Source organism: Myotis yumanensis, unplaced genomic scaffold (genome assembly GCF_028538775.1).
Source record: "Myotis yumanensis isolate MYYU_CA2020_CCGP unplaced genomic scaffold, mMyoYum1.0.hap1 SCAF_8, whole genome shotgun sequence".
Taxonomy (NCBI): Eukaryota; Metazoa; Chordata; class Mammalia; order Chiroptera; family Vespertilionidae; genus Myotis; species Myotis yumanensis.
This window is the reverse complement of record NW_027223759.1, coordinates 67,926,855-67,945,365: the sequence shown is the minus strand read 5'-3', so window position 1 is coordinate 67,945,365 and position 18,511 is coordinate 67,926,855. Positions and strand designations below refer to the sequence as shown.

Genomic DNA, 18,511 nt, shown 5'->3' with positions numbered 1-18,511 from the left:
GGCAGTCTGTGCTCAGACATGACATGCAATCTGGCATTCGTGGGCCCTGGGGTGGCCAACTGCCTTGCCCCAGTAAATAAATATGTGGTCACTGTGTGAATAAGCGAACGAGTAAATGGTTATATCTGGGATTCCTTGTACTTGGTTCTATAGTTCATGTTCATTTAACATGGCTCCTATGCTACACTACAACTAAAAAAGGGGCGGAATCATTCTAATACATTTCAAAATAAGTATCTTGCACATAAACATTTTAGGTTAGAAAAGAACATGGCTTGTTGTCACTGTTATACTTAAGACATTCCTATTGAGTCATCTCTCCCCAGCCCAAGTCAGATTATGAGGCAGGCAGTTCTAGTCTTCCATTCCGTTTACTCCCTTCATCTACTACAGTTACCTCTTATTTGGCCTTAGTGTGACGTAATCTTTAGCTATCTAAACAATGCACACGTTACGACTCACTAGTTTCTAATATGTATCTACATTATTACATAAATAATTTTTAATAGTCTATGATTCCTTAATGTAATAAATATCCACTTATAGAACTGCCTATTTGATGGTAACTATAAAGTTTTAAAAAAAGTTTAACCATGTAACACTCCATTTTATTTAAATTCCAAAGAAGTACATGCAAAATAGACAGGAGAGAGGTTTACCTAAGACAGACAGACATGTGACAGGTAAGTGCCTCTCTCCAAACCCCCGCCTCCTTGAATGACCAGTCCCCACTGCCCCGTCAGAGGAAGCAGGCGCTGCCCTGGAGCAGGTGAGGAGTCAGACAGACACGGAGGGGAGAGAGCGGCATTGAGGGCAGGAACACCAGCAAAAGCACGGAGTTGCGGGGGAAGTAAGGTAAACACTCTCCAGTTGCCGGATGCACACATTAAACACACAGATAGGTATGTGTGTTTATTTTCAAGTGCTGGAAAGTGAGGAGAGAAGACTTTGCGAAGTGATGGCCTGTTCTGTAGTCAGTAAAGGCTGCGCAGGCTGCCTGCCCTGTGGGGTGGGGTGCTCCGCAATTTCCCACAGCTCCCAGGTGGCCCTTTCACTCATGAGAGCCTCTGACATTATGATCCCAGAACGGTGGTTCTCTGTCCTGCAGGCTGTAAAGCGTAGGGAGTGATGGAAAACACCCACGCCTGGGCTCCATCGCTCATCAAGTGCATCAGAACCCCTCAGGTGGAGCTTGCACGTAGGCATTTTGTAATGTGCAGCCAGGGGTGAGTACCACTATCTTAATCTGTCTTAAAAAATTAACAGATTAAGGCAATTCTGTTTTAATTTTTTTTTTCTTGCAGGTTGATAGTTATAAATCCTGGCTGCACATTAGATTTAACTGGGATGCTTTAAAAAAATTGACTCAAGGGCCCTAACTTTCAGAAATCCTGGCTTAATTGGCATCAAGGCAATAGGCATTCTTAATTTTAAAAAACTCCTTATTTCACCAGATAGCCAGATTGAGATCGCTGATCGAGGAGAGTGAAAGCCACAGAAGGGCTCTGAGCAAAATGCATGAAGAAGGCATTGTGTTGGGAGGCTTACCCTCCATATGAACTGCAGGGCGCCAAGGTTAGAGAAGAGAGAATGAGAAGGCTGCCACAGTTGTCTAGGTTTACATTAGTAAGGACTGGGGCCAGAAGTATGGCACAGCAGTAACATGGAAAGAATGGAATCCATGGAACAGATATTGTGGAGATCTATGTCACTGTTGCACATTAGTAACATTCCCTTTCAGTTTCCTAATTTCACATTGGCCTTCAAACAAGTCTGAAACTGGACATCAAGCTCCTGAGTGGTCTAACAAACAAACAACTCTGGCTGAGAATTAGGTTACAGTAGTGCTGGGCTGGCATTCGACAGAGGCAAACGCACATCTGTCCAGAGGAATCCAGATACAGCGCAGGCAATTCTCAAAGAATTCCCTTTGATAAAGTTCCAAACAATATGGGCTCATGGTCAAAATAAAAGACACACAGGCAACAAGGCACCATGCGCAAAGAAAAAAAAGATAGCAGACCCACAAAGGTGTCATATACTAGAATGATCAAGCATGGAATATGAAAGTAGTATGTTTGAAGTATTTACAGAAATAAGAGACTAAATATATGAAGAGCAAAGGACTATTAAGAATTACCAAACAGTTTTGAGAAAGTGACAAAAAGATGTTTGAGTGATGAGAAATATAATGACTGGAATAAAGGAAGAATTAGTAAACTCAAAGACAAACCTAAAGAAATTATCTAGGATCCAGTGTATAGAGTAAAAAGATGTGGAAAATATGAAAGGTCAAGAAATATGAGATGATGAGAAAGATCAAGATACAGGAGCCTAAAAGGAAGGATGAGAGAGAATGAGACAGAGGCAATATTTGTAGATAGAATAGTGAATATTTTCCAGAAGTGATGAAAAGCATCAATTCAAAGATTTTTAAAAGTCTAACAAATCCCAAGTTTTTTTTAAAAAAAAATCCATTCTTATGTACATCATAGTGAAAATAAAGCACACCAAAGACAAAAATAAGATCTTTAAAGTAACTAGAGAGAGAAATCTGATTATGTTACTTCTCAATAGCAAAATAAAGTTGAAAGAATGATCTCAAGTTAGAATTCTATATGCAGAAAAAGTCCTCAAAAAACAATAGACCAACAAAAGATATTTTCAGGTGAGTTTGTCACCAACAGTTTCTGACTAAAAGCAATCCTTAGGATGTTCTTTGGGCAGAAGGAAGGCTCTACTGTGCAAGAGGGAATAATCAGAAAGAAAGAGGTACATATCTGGGTAAGTTTGTATATTAAAATCACTAGAATAATTACTTAAAATTATCAAAATAGCTTGTAAGATCCAAATGAGTAGACTGAAATATGAAATGAAAGAAATATAAAAAATTGCAATTAGGTATCGCAGATTTCTGCCATGATTTTTTTTGAAACTTTCTCATTTGCGCTTTTCTATATTTCGTAAAGCATTTATAATGAATGTGTGATATTTGCAAAAAGTTACATAACATTTTGTTTTTCCATTTTTCTCCTTTGTAACACTTATCTCAGGAAAATTTTGTTTGATTACTATCTGTTGTAAGCTCCAAGCAGGCAAGGACTGTGTGTGTGAATTTTTCCTTACCATTATATATATCTTCAATGTTAATTCATTAATTGACAGGTAGTATATGCTCAAGAAGTATAAAATGAATGAATGGCTTCATACTGATTGCATATGCAACTCGTGTTGGTTGAATAATGCCCCCACCCACCCCCCAAAGATCTCCACATCCTAATCCTTGGAACCTTGGAACCTGTAAATGTTACCTTAATGGCAACAAAGGAGTTTGCAGATGCGATAAAGGATATTACTGGGGCATCTGGGTGAGCCCTCAATGCAGTCACATATATCCTTATAAGAGGGAGGCAAAGAGAGGTTTGATAAAGACAGAAGAGAAAAAAAGCAGTGTGACCCCAGAGGCAGGGAATAGAGTGATACAACCAGAAACCATCAGACGCTGGGAGAGGCAGGAATGGTTTCTTCCCCAGACCCTCTGGAGGGAAATCTTGACTTTAGCCCACTGATACCAATTTCAGACTTCTGGCCTCCGGGACTGTGAGAATAAATTTCTGTCATTTTAGGCTGTCAAGTGTGTAGTCATTTGTTAGAGTAGCCACAGGAAGCCAATAGAGAGTGCAAGTGAAGAGGAACCAAGTGCCATAAGCATTTGGAGCTGAGTGTGAGGGACATAAATGTACCACCCACAAATAGGAGTGTAAAGGAGTGTAGGGGGGAAAGCAGCAGTCTGAATTTAGATGTGTTAGCTTTTAGAAAATGGCGAGGACCCTGGGAACAGATGCAAGGGTAGGTACCAGTTACCTGCCTCCCTTCTAGACTGTGGCTCCTAGAGAGCAGAGGATTATGCCTTTCTTCTTTGGCTTCTTTGAAGCCACCTACCACATGGCCACTCGGCACCTGTTTGGGGTAATGGGCCCATGAAGATCATAGATTTTTTTGCTGAAGACAATTGAAAGAATGCCCAGCCTTAGGTTTATGGGTAATGAGGAGATTAGAAACATCCAGACTACATTTCATGCCCAATACAGTGGACAATCAAGATTTGCCTATTTCTAGTATAGTGGCTGGCTTTAGAAGAAGCTCAATAACATTTTTTTTTAAGAGAGAGAAGTGGAGAGAGAGAGGGAGAGGGAGAGGGAGAGGGAGAGGGGGAGAGAGAGAGAGAGAGAGAGAGAGAGAGAGAGAGAGAGAGAAAGAAACACTGATCATTGATTGTTTGCTTCCTGTATGTGTCCCTACTGGGGATTGAATCCATTACCCAGGCATGTGCCCTGACTGGGAATGGAACCCGAAACCTTTTGGTGTATGGGACAATGTCCCAACCAACTGGGCCACCTGGCCAGGGCTTCAATAACATTTTAAAATGAATGAATAAGAAGGAAGAGTTACGAGGTGCTGTCCTTAAAAGTGATCTTCTTATTTCTTAAAAGGTTAAACAAATTTATCGGACAACCTAACAATTCATGTCTAGGTATCTACCCAAGGTAAATGAAAACAGAGACTTCTATGCAAATGTTCAGAGGAGTATTATTCACAATCAGGACGTGGAAACAATCCAAATGATAAATGAATAAACAATGTGTTATATTATTCAGCATTAGAGAGGAACAGACTGCTGGTACATGCTAGAGCATGAACACACCTCTAGAACACTGTTCTGAATGAAAGAAACTGGACACAAAAGACTACCTACGTATGACTCCACTGATATGAAGTATCTGGACAAGGCAAATTTATAGAGAAGCAATCATGTTAGCATTTTCCAGGGGTCAGGGTGGAAGCAGGCATTGGCTGCAAGGGGCATGAGGATTCTTTCTAGGGAGATGGAAATGCTCTAACACTGGATTTTGGTAATGGTTGTGAAACTCTGTAAATTTACTAAAAACACTGAGTTGTGTAGTTAAAATGGGTACATTTTGTAATATATAAATTACATGCCATTAAAACTATTATTAAAAAAGTAATGTGCTTGAAAATATGACAATTATAAAGGTAAAAACAGTGTTTTTTACAAAACCATATCTTTGGTTAAAAAAACACAAATATATCTATATATCTATATATCTATATATCTATATATCTATATATCTATATATCTATATATAGATATAGTTTTATATATATATATAACTACGTAACTTTGTGTGTGTGTGCATACACCCACACAACCACTATATAACTCCTGCTAAAACAGCGTTGCCATTCCTAAATGAAGGCTTATGGCAGCCATCTTGCTAAAAAAACACACACACACAAAAAAAAAACGGAAACAATTTGTGATATTGACAGCGTGGGTTCTGGATGTAAGAGCCTCAAAACACATTTTTCCACCGGGTTTAGCAATGCCCTAACCATCACAGAAATGTGAGGGACAGTTGGTAGCCTTTTATAGACTCATTTACAAGGCAGATGCTGCTCCTCAGAAGTGTTTGCTCTGCAGCTGAATTCCATTTTTTCTGTACAGTATGTACTTGTTTTGGGTAGGCTGAAAAGGACGACAAAAAAAGACCACTTTATTTAGCTATTTCTCTTCTTTCCTTTTTCTAGGAGCGTTAAGAAAAAAAATTAATTTTAACCAATAAGAGATAGTGGGCAAAAAAGTACCAGTCCCATGTGAGGTAGTGAAGTACTCTGTATTATTTACTAATGATAACAGCTAATGTTTATTAAGTGCTTACTTTCTGCCAGGAACCATGCTAACTGATTTATATACATCATCTTCTCTAATCCTCAGAACAATCCTATCAGGTCCTTAACATTAGCCCCATCATATAAGGAAGAAGACTGAAGTTGGAGAGCAGGCAACTTGTCTGAAGGCACGAGGTTGGTGACAGGCACCAGACTCCACAATCCTGTAACCATCACTGGTTAGTATGAATTTAATGCTGAAAATCAGGAAGCTTAAAAATGTCATTTATAAGATTGAATATCCATATTTTAAAAAATGTTTCACTGGAGTTGAACATATCCGTGCTGATAACTCCTAAATTTCAGTCTTTAGTTCTGCCTGCTCATCTGAATAAAAGACTCATATATCTAACTCCAATTCAACTCTTCACTTGCATATCTAAAAGTTATTTCTAACTTAATATGTTTAATTGTCCACTTTCATATTCCCCACCCCCACCAAGTGCTTTCCATCTCAGTAAATGGCACCTATACTTATCCACTGAGACCAAAGTCTTTAGGGTATGTCCTGATCACTTACACCCTCCAATGCTACTGCCCCAAGTCAAACTACCACCATATTTGTCTGGATTACTGCAGTAGCTATCTGTATTCAATGAGGTGGGCTGGGTGCATTAAAATAATGGGTTAAGAATTGTATGTTGGAGTACAGGGCAGGTGAACAGATCAAAAGGGCAGCACTTTTCCATGCATTCAAGGCCACGAGCCAAAGGAGCCTGCCATTTTCACCAAGTGCCTTCTGTTTGCCCCGCCCCAAGAGGAAGATGACATGGAGCGCAGGTGGGAAGTTGCCCGCATCAGCCCTGCTTACATTTATCGGGTGAAACTCAGTCACACAGCCACACCAAACTGCAATGGAGCCAGGAAAATGTGGCCCAATGGCGTTCTCCACCCCCACCCAAAAGAGAGAAAAATTGGGGGGATTAGCTAACAGTCTCTTCCATGCCTTCTCATTCTAAAACTCTGGATCTTGGGCGGTGATTCTGAAATTGGGGAAACAATTTATCCTTTAAAAGAGCTCTTATGAAAAGCAGCACAGGTGAAAAGAGGCACTTCTATAAAGGCTCATATCTAATTTCAGAGTAAACATACCTTTCTAAAGGAAGCAGCTGTGAGAGGCACCACCTAAACCAGCAATTTCATGCTAACTCAGATGATAAGTGGCAATATACGGATACTAACAGAGGTTTACTAGAATGGCATTTTCTAAAGAAGTATTGGAGGTCCTGGTTTCATTTATATAACAGGAAACAATTTGGGGAGGGGGAAAATGTACATCGAGTCACAGAGAGCTCATCAATTAATGGAGAGCTGTACTTTATTTTGGATGGGAGGCAAATGAAAACAAGACTGCTAAGTCTCTAGAAGCCAATCAATTATCCTCACATTAAGGGTATGTGTAGAGGGAGAAGAATTATAGTGGTTTTGATTCTTATATTGAAGGAACAAGTATTTTAGGGGATAATGATGGAAGGGGCACCTTTTTGCTTTAGCCTGTGTCCGATACAGAAAGTAGTCACCGCAGTGAAGGAACTGGTAAGAAGCGGCCTCGATAGAGGCAGTACAGCAAAGATGACAAACAAGGATCCTGGGCAATACATTTCTTTTGAGTCTGTAAACACCCCTCTTTTCACATAAAAGGCTCTTAAAGAAACAAGAAAACAAAGCATTCAGAAGGGGCTTGAACCATTAGTTATGAATTTATCAAGTGGAAAAAGCACACCCACTTAGACATTTTCATAAAAACGTCCAACTAATGTATCTAATTTCATTGGTATTTAGAAAAGCCCATTGCGAGCTGGAAAGTTATTGTTTGTTAAACTGCTATACTGCTTTCTGCAAACAGAATGTTCACCAACCACGTGGAATCACTTTTGCGAGGTTTCCGTTTGTGAAGGTCAAATAACTATGTAACTGCTTAATAGACGAGCACAGGAGCACCTCTGAATGCCTCCCGGCGCCGATGGGCTTATATGTTGCTCCTTAGGTGAGGTATTAGCAAAGCTTATTTATTTTCATTTCCAAGGCTTTTATTTGCTCATTCCCTTGTGGTAAAGCTGATTTCCATGATGATTCCCTTCTTAATTTAATACCCTTTTTACTCATCATATAGACATAAGAATTTTCCATAAAATAATGAAATCCTTGCAAAGGAAATGAAGACAACTCAGAGAGTAAAGTAAACTAGCTCTTTTCTCAATTAATTGATCCACTGTCATGTGCATATAAGGTTTAAAAAAAAAACAACCTAGGAAAATAAGGTTAATTAACATAAAAAAGCCTCACTCCTCTAGATGCTGAATTTTGTATTTTACCCATGCTGCCTTAAGTGCCTTGATTTCCCAGTAATGACCTAGTTCTCCTAATGAGGAACATTAACCCCTGGCTGTAGCTGTCCAGGACTTAATTGTCAACTGCAGCTGAAATAGGGGAGTTTGCCGATCAGCAGGTATGCGGTATATTAACTCATGTCATTTCAACCCCTAATAAATAAATCTGTTGCTAAGGCAACAGAAAGATCAGCTCTATCAGTATCCTCCACCCCCCCCCCCCCCCAACCCCCGCCTCTCTTTTGGTGGAAACTGCCTTTCACACCAAGCTTAGGAAAAAAGAAGGAAATTAACTACATGTAACCATAATTAGAAGTAACATCATTTCTCATCTTAGAAACATATCTAAATTAATAAAAAAGGATAGCAAAGAGAGAAATGCTTTGGCTAAGATCACGATAAATTATCTCCTTCAACAGGAGATAGGCATTATGAGGTACACATCTGAATAAGAACAAATCTCAAACATTTCAGCTCTTTGTGTTTCTGAAATTTCCCCTTCTTTTGTTTAACCAACAAATGATGCTAGCCTGAATAGAGCTGAAATAGCTATTGAGTTGCATAGCCAATAAAGATGATACAAGGTGGCAAAAACACCTTACATAATTTATAATAGTTATTGCTATTTTACCTTGGAATTCTTTGGTGTGATTGAGTAAACAAAATAAATAAATAAATAAAAATCTGGACACTGGGTAACCTAGAAAAGCCATAGAATCTCATTCATTTAGGATTAGAAACAGGAGTTTAGAAAGTAATTTTGATGGATTGTTTAGAAATGGTTTACACATCTAGATGATGACAGAGGGGTAGGTAAAAGAATAACTTAGAAGAACATCCCATTCTTGGTTTATTTTTCAATGATAACTAAGAAATTACTTAGGTTTTAACCAGTTTAAACCTTTCTTCCCAAATACCATAATTTTACTTTTTTAAAATCACCCCTTCTGTTAAAATAAATTATTCCATTTTAACAAAGTTCTGAGGAATTTATATTTACAATTTGTATTTACAAATCCTATAAAGATGCTATGTAATAAAAAACTCATATGCAAATCAACCGAATGGCAGAACAACTGGTTGCTATGACATACACTGACCACCAGGGGGCAGACACTCAATGCAGGAGCTGCCCCCTGGTGGTCAGTGCACTCCCACAGGGGGAACGTCGCTCAGCCAGAAGCCGGGCTCACGGCTGGTGAGTGTAGCAGCAGTGGCAAGAGCCTCTCCTGCCTCTGTGACAGCACTGAGGATGTCCAACTGACGGCTTAGGCCCACTTCCCCAGGGGGAGTGGGCCTAAGCCGTCAGTTGGACATGCCCTGAGGGCTCCGGGACTGCGAGAGGGTGAAGGCCAGGCTGAGGGGACTCTCTCCTCGCACCCCCACCCCCGCAGTGCAAGAATTTCGTGCACGGGCCTACAGGCCTCTAGTATTTCAGTAAAAACACCCAAACAAATGAAACATGTTTTGTGAAAGCAATGCTCATCTCATGACCATCTCTACCTGTCATTTGGTTAATTTAATTCCTCTGTATTTTCACTGTCTTTCTTCCCAGGATGAGACACTGGTACTGGACTGGACTTATTGAGCAGGTAAGAATCAATCACCAGAGCCACCTCATCAATACTAAGCAACATCAATTGAGCATCCCAATGCCAGGTACTCTGACTAGAAAAATCTCCCCTCAAAAAAAAAAAATTTCTGTCTCTATCCTAGAGGACCTTAGGATACAAACCAAATGATACCTTTTGAAACATGGAATAGGTAGGGCTAGGAGGCCAACCTTGGTTACACATAGAGAAGGTGCTAGATTGCACAGGTGTCCCTGGTGCATGCAAATTCACATCCAGGTAAATTCACACATCACTAGAATTTAAATCAGGGCAGATGTCTGTGGAAGGCACAGGGCATTTCTAGAGAAACATACTTGTAACTACCATCACTAAAAGATAGGCAATGCTATTAAGAGCAACAGGAGGGATATTAGTCCTGAAAAATAGAAGAAACACTGGGCTAAACAAAGAGAGGTCAAGTCAACAGGGATGGTGTGGAGAAAGGTTTAGTGACTAGGAAGGAGAAATAGATGTAAACACACAATTATATGCATGACATAAATATCTGTAACAAAGAAGTAGATAATATATCCATCCCATCCATCCATCCATCCATCCATCCATCCTATCACCTAACTAATTACTTCCCAAATCACTCACCCAAGATCTGTGTTAAGTGAATGTCTGGTATAAGGATTTGATCAAAAGAAGCAAAGGCAGACATGAGTCTTGAGCAGGTAAAGACGAATGTCATAAGCATACCATAATCAAATACCACCTTTTGCAGCAATTAACATATTTTAAAAATGAGTCAAGTTTTCGCACCTGGCATGGCTCAATGGTTGAGCATCAACCTGTGAACCAGGAAGTAATGGTTCAATTCCCGACCTGGTCACAGGTCCGGGTTTCAGGCTCCATCCGCTGTGGGGGGCATGCAGGAGGCAGCCAATCAATAATTCTCTCTCATCATTGATGTTTCTATCTCTTTCCCCCTCTCCCTTCCTCTATGAAATCAATTTTTAAAAAATGAATCAAGTTTTGGAAAACTTTTTAACCCTATTAGGCAGGATAGGGTAACAGGAATTTCAGTTTATGATATTCTAGCGATAACAACACAAAGACAGTAATGACTATGGGTGCAAGTTCTTTATTTTGACATGGTATGTTAGGAAGTTAAAAATAGCCTAAGAAGCATTGAGAAACTAAATGTTGAATCTCTTATCTTTTTTTGTATATTTAACGGTTTGTAAAATAGTCAGCAAGGCATCTATGGGTAGAATTTTAGAAATTATAAATGGTATTTTGGTAAGTCTACTTTTTTGCTATGAATTTCCCAGAGTTTATTTTCTTAAAAATTAAGAATCCTGAAATAGATTTCCAGAGTTACATGTGATGGTATGATGTTAGAAGACAAAATAAAACTATTTCGTTATATAACACATAGTAATATAAGCCAGGTATTTGATTAAAGCTTTTCAAAGATTCTAGTAAAATCCTCTGAATATCACCAAAACCGGTTTGGCTCAGTGGATAGAGCGTCGGCCTGCAGACTGAGGGGTCCCGGATTCTATTCCAGTCAAGGGCATGTACCTGGGTTGCGGGCACATCGCCAGTGGGGAGTGTGCAGGAGGCAGCTGATCGGTGTTTCTCTCTCATCGATGTTTCTAACTCTCTATCTCTCTCCCTTCCTCTCTGTAAAAAATCAATAAAATATATTTAAAAAAAAATCCTCTGAATATTTTTGCTTTTTAGTTGACAGAGCCATTTGCAACAACATAGATGGACCTTGAGAACATAATGCTAAATGAAATAAGTCAGTCAGAGAAAGCTAAGAACTACATGATTTCGCTCATACGTGGGATATAAAACTGAAACCGGTGAACACAAACAGCAGTGTGGTGGCTGCCAGCAGGAAGCGGGTAGGGGAGAGGGGGGTACTAATATAAGGTGACGGGAGAAGATTTGACTTTGGGTGGTGGACACAAGGTGCAATATGCAGACCTTGTAACACAGAAACTCACACCTGAAACCTAAATGTTCATGTTGAACAATGTCACCCTGAAAAATTGAATAAATAAATAAATAAATAAATTTTATCTTAAAAAAGAAGAAAAAAATTAAAGAAATAGAGAGAGTTCACTTAAAATTCTTTAAGGACACCTCCCACCCCCCACAAGCAAACAAACACATGCCAAAAACAAACAAACAAAAACACCTCTAAGCAAAGAAATATGACTAAGACTGATCATTGAATTGGGAATGACTGCAATCAATTAGAACCTTATTATTCTTGTGAGCTTTGACTATCCAATCCATACATAAATATAGAGTTGGTTAAGACCAGAGATTTGCAACCTTTTTCATCTCATAGCACACACAAACTAGTTACTAAAATTCTGGGGCACACCCCAAAAAATAGGTATAATTTTGATTCACAGTGGACAGCTATTGTTGTGTTGGCTGTTGCCATTTTTTCAATTTGACAATCTAAGGGAAAAGAGGTCAGTGGCCCTGACTATGTAGGCATTGCATGTTTTAAAAATTCTTGTGGCACTCCAATTGAAAATTGCTGGGTTAGATGATCTCTTTCAAAGAGCAGTTACTCATTATTCCCAGTCAATCTCAAATGAGCTTACTTACAATGATTACAGGGCAGACAGTCCTTACAATAAAGATTTTCAACTGTGGAAATGGACAGTGCTACTAGAATCATCTGTATAGATCAGGGCAAGTAAGATGGATCCTCACAGGTCTGAGGAGCTTTGGTGGAGTGTGTTGAAAGGCAGATGGCCAGACCTCATGACCATCTTTTCCAGAACTGTAATTCTACGATAATCATTTCTCCCTTACAGGACAGATTCGTAGATAACACTGAAATAGAACAAAGAACATTGGTGTCCAAAGCTAGCCCTTTGCCTATCTGTTCATATCCTACTGTAGCACCTGAACACTGACTGCCCTCTGAAAGTATTCTGTTCTCAGGTAATGACCAGTAAAACCTAAAAAAAAATTGACAATCTACTTACCAATTTTTTTCCAAGTTATGTAGGCAACAAGAAAACCAAGATCAGTTATTCTGGCCTGAAAAGTATACCATCCAATCATCTAACACACAACCTTTCAGAAGGCATTATCAATTTTGTTTTTAAAGCTGTATTTTTAAACCTCAGAGAATCAAAGAATGAAAAAAAAATTTATTTCACTCTCAAGTAAAACAGCATAATTTTTCATTTTATATCGATCATTTGTTTTCAATTAGAAATCTCCTAACTTCCTAAAAATTGAGTCTGTCAGATTCTTTATTATAGTATATGATTTACCTAAGTACGTGTCAAATCTGACTTTGTTTCTTGATGACTGGACCTTTCCCTTTCCATACTTACACTGTTAACCATGATCAACACTGCATACATCATTTTATTGTTATTTTATGGAAAACACAGCAGATATCATATAGTTCATAGTCATCCCCCTTAAGTGAAAAGCTCTGATAACTTCCCCGCATCCCAAGTGATGAGGTAATGGTGGAACCTGTAACTATAGCTACTCTCACAATTTCAAGCTCCTGAGGATGCCTCACAGCCCACTCTCACATCATCTGCCTTAACCAGAATACACCCGACTATGGGCTACTCTGTAAGATCAGAACAGAATTTTTTATATCATAGCATCTCTCTTCATGGGCCTCCTAACTACTGAGCCCATGTTGAGACAAATCCTGTTTGTTCTCAGATAATTTTCTTATGCATGATAAACACTTGTTTGTTATCAATTGCTAAATCTAAATGTTAATAAAAATAACATTCTGGGCAAGAAAAAGTAGTCGATGAGAACTAAAAATTAGGCAATTTCAATGACTGATGGCAGGCATTCTTACATGTGTCATTATCAGTTCTACTTCACAGTCATTCTCAAAGGGTAGCCTGTGAATTCCAGGGGGTATTCCAGACTCTTTCAAACTATTTTCATAACAACACTCAGATGTAATTTGCCCTTTCCACTGGGTTGACATACGCCGTGTTCGGGAAAAGACACTGACGGGTGAAACTGCTGTTGCCTTAGCATGACTCAGGCCATGGCTCCAAACCAAACTAGCAGTCATTGTATTCTTAACCACCTGCACTAACTGTAAAAGAAAAAAAAAGTGAGATTTACTTAAGAATGTCCTTGAAGAAGCATTAAAGGTGCTAATTTTATTAAATTCCATCCCTTCAAGAGACTTAATATTCTGTGTAATAAAATTGGAAATGCACAGAAATCACCTCTGTGAAACAAGGCACAAGGACTGTCTTGAGGAAAGTATTCATATGATTGTTTGAGCAATGAGCTAAACTAGCTGCCTTTTTCATGAAACACCAACTTTACTTGCAAGAACAGCAGACAGACAAACCATGGTTACTCAGACTTGGGCATCTGGCAGACTTTTTCTCAGATATGAATTATGTGAACCTGTCACTCCAAGGAAAACAATTGATAATATTTGTTGCAATGAGCATCAAGAGTCATTGAGTGGTTTCGACTAACCTTTAAGAAACTCATACTTGTCAAATTCCGGTGTAGTATCAAAGAAGAATATCTACAATAATCTGAAAGGGTCATAAAACAGTCCTTCCTTTTCCAACTCCATCTCTTTGTGAGTCAGAATTTTGTTCATAACCTCCCCCAAAACAACATATTGCAACAGATTGAATACTTAAGCAAATATAAAAATTCAACTCTCTTCTACTTAGACATCATAGATTTACAAAAATGGAAAAAAGTGTCACCTTTATCACTAATTTTTGTTTTGTAAAATATAGTTATTTTCATAAAAATACATTAAGTTGACATGTACTTGGTTCTTCATTGTTACTTTTAAATGATTTAATGTAGATTTAAAAACTTTTTCCTGAGTAAATACTGATAGGTATCACCCCAATAAGCAAAAGTTCTTTGGTATCCCAATAATATTTTATTTAAAAATATGTTTTTATTGATTTCAGAGGGAGGGAGAGGATAGAGAGATAGAAACATCAATTAGATAATCATTGATCGGCTGCCTCCTGCATGCCCCATACTAGGGATCAAGCCCACAACCCAGGCATGTGCCCTGACCAGGAATTGAACCATGACCTCCTGGTTCATAAGCTGATGCTCAACCACTGAGCAACACTGGCCAATAATTTTTAAGAGTGTGAAGGAGTCTTGAGATCAGAGAGTTTGAGAACCATAGCATTGAGAGTGCTGTCTTTCAATGTCTTATAAACTTGTTTTTTCCTGTCCCTCCAGCAGTGTGTCTCTTGTGCCCATTATAATAAAGAGAACATTTACATAAACTTTGGCACTGGTACATGTTGTAATATTTGCATAATGTTTGGAAAGAAAATAGCTTAAAAAAAGGCATTGCCGATTGGATCTATTTTTTTTTTACAGGTCTTTCTTTATAAGTCATTTCTATTAGCCGTGCTTCGCTATGGATGTTTATAACAAAACATTAAAGACTGGGTAGAACGGGGAAAACACATTACTCTGCAGAGAACCCAGCCTCTCTGCTAAAATACTGTCAGTTATTTATCTACTGTCAGCAGAGGTTGCACACTATAATCCTTGACAAGCTCAGATTCAGAAAGAATGAAGAGAGGGGCAAGCATTGCATTTAAGGGCCTGTTCTCATGCGCAGACATTTTAACACAGATTTAAAGCCAGAATGTATCTTCCAGAAAATGTCACTTTTGATTTTGATACATACTCTAGCAAGCAGGCTCTACATTTGGTTGACTTAGTACGAGATATGTTAGAGGCTAACGCTATATTTTAGACCATTCATGATCCCCATGTGGAACTAACACAATGAGGTCAGCATCACTTCATTTTTAGAGTTGGCTACTGCGACTGCATGAGTTCATGGGCATATTTTTTATGAGAAGAAGGAGGGCTTTATTTTTGTTTTGTTAGGCAAGGTAATGAATGACAGGCTCTAAGAATCCTCTCTAGTGTCCATTTCTCCTTTGTGTTTACAGGGGAAACAATCATTACTGCATCTTCCTGTTCTGAAATACTTTCTCTCTGAAAATATACATGGCCAAGGCAGAAATGCAAGACAGAAGAACTTCCGGCTTCCAATTTTAAAGAAAACCCACCTTCAAGCAGGTAGCTCAGCATACGGACAAAAAACATGTGCAATGCAAGGTTACGGGGCGGCTCCAACTCAGAAGGCAGAATAACGAATACACCCCGGTCGTTTCTAGTAGAAAACCACGGTTTTCTTTATCATACAGTTCTTATTGACTGGTCAATTAGATGATCCCTACCCATGCGATCAGAGGTCTAAATAAATGTGTGCTTGTAACTGGGGATGTTCGACGAACGCTGAACCAGAATCTTAATTTTCTAATTCATATTCACCAATTAAAAATAAACTGTATTTTTATGAGCGAATTTACATAAATCAGATGATAAAGCATCTACCACTAAAGGGTAGGAGTTCAGCTCACAACATTTGCATACATCCTCCTAGAGAAAACGTAGGCGTCTGAGATTTCCATGGAAGAGTCTTGCTGCGCTGGAACTCTAATGGGCTTAGAACAGTAAATTTTGAAGAAACTGATTGCTATCCCTGTAGCTAGGAAATGTCTGCCTAGACCCAGTGGCATTTGAAAAAAGTGTTTTATCATAAAATTATCCCAGCAGAGTCCATTCTGCAAGATAACATCATCATCATCATCATCAGTACTCCATGCAGGACCCAACCGCTCTGGCACAATATTGCCAGTCATTTATCTGTTGTCAGCACAGGTTACACACTGTAATCCTTGACTGCCTCGGAATTAGAATGTCTTTGATGTCCCCACAAGAGTTTTTTGCCCGAAGGCTTTACCAATGCTCGGCGGCTCAGTGTTTATTCCTCGTAATCTTCCTCTCATCTCCAGGCTAGCAGTGACAGATGGTTATGGGCACACAATAGTATTAAGAGTTTGATATTTTTTTTTTTATGCTGTGCTCTCTGTACAACAAATAGCTATCAGACGCGGGCCAGAGAGCTGACATGGCTCGCTTAGGTAATGGCAAACAAACAGCCGGGGCTGATGCTTTCTGTCATTTCCCCTCCTAACCCTGCTTGTTTTCATTGTAGACTCTCAAAGGTAAACTATATTAACCTTATAGACTGTTATTAAAAAGATATATCTATATGAGCATAAAGTGCCTTTCTTTCCTCTTTTTCTTACTCTTTTGATTATGAAAGTAATACTGCTGACATATTGAACAAATATCGAATGTCAACATAAATTTTTAGTGTGTGATAATATCCCCCTTCATATAGCTGTGTGTCAGGCGGGAACCCGCGGATGATGCATAGCAGTAAATAACCCAAACAAAATTAGTTCTCTTGTCAGCTTCTACCTTGTATGTCCCCAGGCATCAGTAAAATTGACTGCACGCTAGATTTTCAAAATTAGCCCTAATGTTAGCTATGTGTCTGGCAACCTCCAAGTTTCCAATGTTCTACTATATTACCCGTAAGGATGAATGTGTTACTTTTATATTTTGGCATTTACTCTTGCTGATGCGGCTTTTTCCCCCTCTTCTCCAAATTAAAAATAATTTAGCTTTAACAATAAGAATGTGCACAAACATAATGCTGCATCTCTTTAAGCAACTAACTTTAGGCAATTAAATTAAATTAAAGCAAAAATATACAAAGGAAGAGAGGGAATTATTCAATTTAATATTGTTAATTTTATTAACATAGCTCTGTCTTATTTTGTGCAACGTATTAGATAACTCGTTTCTCACCCAGGATGCTGCCTTGCAATAGGAGACTACAAATGATGTAATTTAGCATTTTTATGCTAACCCGGAACTAAACTTTGTAGAACTGATTTCCCTGCAATAAATATTATTTCAGAGACAAAGTTTAGCCGAATAAATGGAAAAGCTTTTCAAGAGGGAGTAAATGATGACATCCATTTTACCTCGAAATAGGTTGATCTAATCCAGACCCACTGCATTTATAAAAAACAAACAAAAACAGAAAGGAATCCTGAACATTGCCACATTCTAAGTAAAACATGTTTTAAAAATGATGCTCCCTTAGTAAGGCTACGCTGGAAGTGTGAAGCTGAATAGACAAATCCAAAAACAGAGTCCATGTCGACTTCCTATCTCTAAATTTTATGTTCATACATTTAGCGTCAAAGGTGAAAATCCCTTTAGGTACCAGATGCTGCAGATCAACCGGAAGGCTTCCGGGGTTTAATGTGTACAAGGCGAATCCTCGGCAAAGGCGCTTTGCCCGGCCGGTGTGTGCGCTCATTCCTTCACCTGTAAGCAGCTGCTCTCAGAACATCGGGCCTGATGACCGGCCCAGCATCTCTGCAATAAAGAGCCGGTTCTCTGCGGGGGGAATGAACCCGAATCAGGCCACATGCAGATTAAACTACGGGGAGGAATGAAAACTAGATTAACATGTTCATGCCTAAGACCAGAAGATTATCAGGACATTTTACCTCTTTAAATCCCAATTTATAGGAGCCAGGGTTAAGTTTCGGAGTTTATATGTGGTGCGATTATCTGTTCCAGTTTACTTTCCTCCTCCGTATAGAAAAGACTCTCCTAGAAAGTACTGCGCTTAGCACAACAGAGACGTACTTGGGAGCTGGGAAATGGTTTCAAATGTGCTGGTACACAACACCACAAGGGAAACAGGCACCCAGTTGAAACTGGTCAAATTAGTAAATATTGGAAATTGTTTTGTTCTCATGGTAATTCTGCTTTAGCAATGTATACAAATGAAAATTTTGTGATAAACAGTATATATCTTATTTATAACATATATTACATATATATAATTCTATTGTTATACTTTGAAACTTTTTCTTTGTTTTTTTTTTTTTTTGG

At 38.7% G+C, this 18,511-nt stretch overlaps 1 protein-coding gene across 9 annotated transcripts in view; it reads right to left on the bottom strand.

Annotated features, from left to right (window-relative positions):
- GTDC1 (glycosyltransferase like domain containing 1) overlaps nucleotides 1–18,511 on the bottom strand; it is a 368,964-nt gene that overhangs the window by 45,020 nt on the left and 305,433 nt on the right. The gene's annotated exons all lie outside the window — the stretch shown is intronic.